The 236-nt window shown below is 63.6% G+C and overlaps 1 protein-coding gene across 1 annotated transcript in view; it reads right to left on the bottom strand.

Moving 5' to 3' along the window:
• The window catches only part of CCND3 (cyclin D3), a gene marked incomplete at its 5' end in the record, with an annotated part of 1,622 nt that overhangs the window by 513 nt on the left and 873 nt on the right, over positions 1-236 (bottom strand). The window lies entirely within an intron of this gene.

Below are 236 nucleotides of genomic sequence, written 5' to 3' on the forward strand. Positions count from 1 at the left end.
ATCACAGCAGTCAGCTGCCGCTGACGACCGAGAGGGTAGAGCAGAACAGCTCTGCGCAGGCTGGTATCAACCTTTACAGCCAAAGCTTCCCAGATCCACGAGCGACAGCCGGCGTGCAGCAGCATGGGTGCACACAGGGCCCGTGGGGCCCCACACCCTACACCCCAGAGCTCCCAGAGCTCTGCCTGACGCTGCATCTCTGTGGTCGCTGCAGAGAAGCTGCGCACGGCTCTGCC

Source organism: Phaethon lepturus, unplaced genomic scaffold, assembly GCF_000687285.1.
Source record: "Phaethon lepturus isolate BGI_N335 unplaced genomic scaffold, ASM68728v1 scaffold31703, whole genome shotgun sequence".
Lineage (NCBI taxonomy): Eukaryota > Metazoa > Chordata > Aves > Phaethontiformes > Phaethontidae > Phaethon > Phaethon lepturus.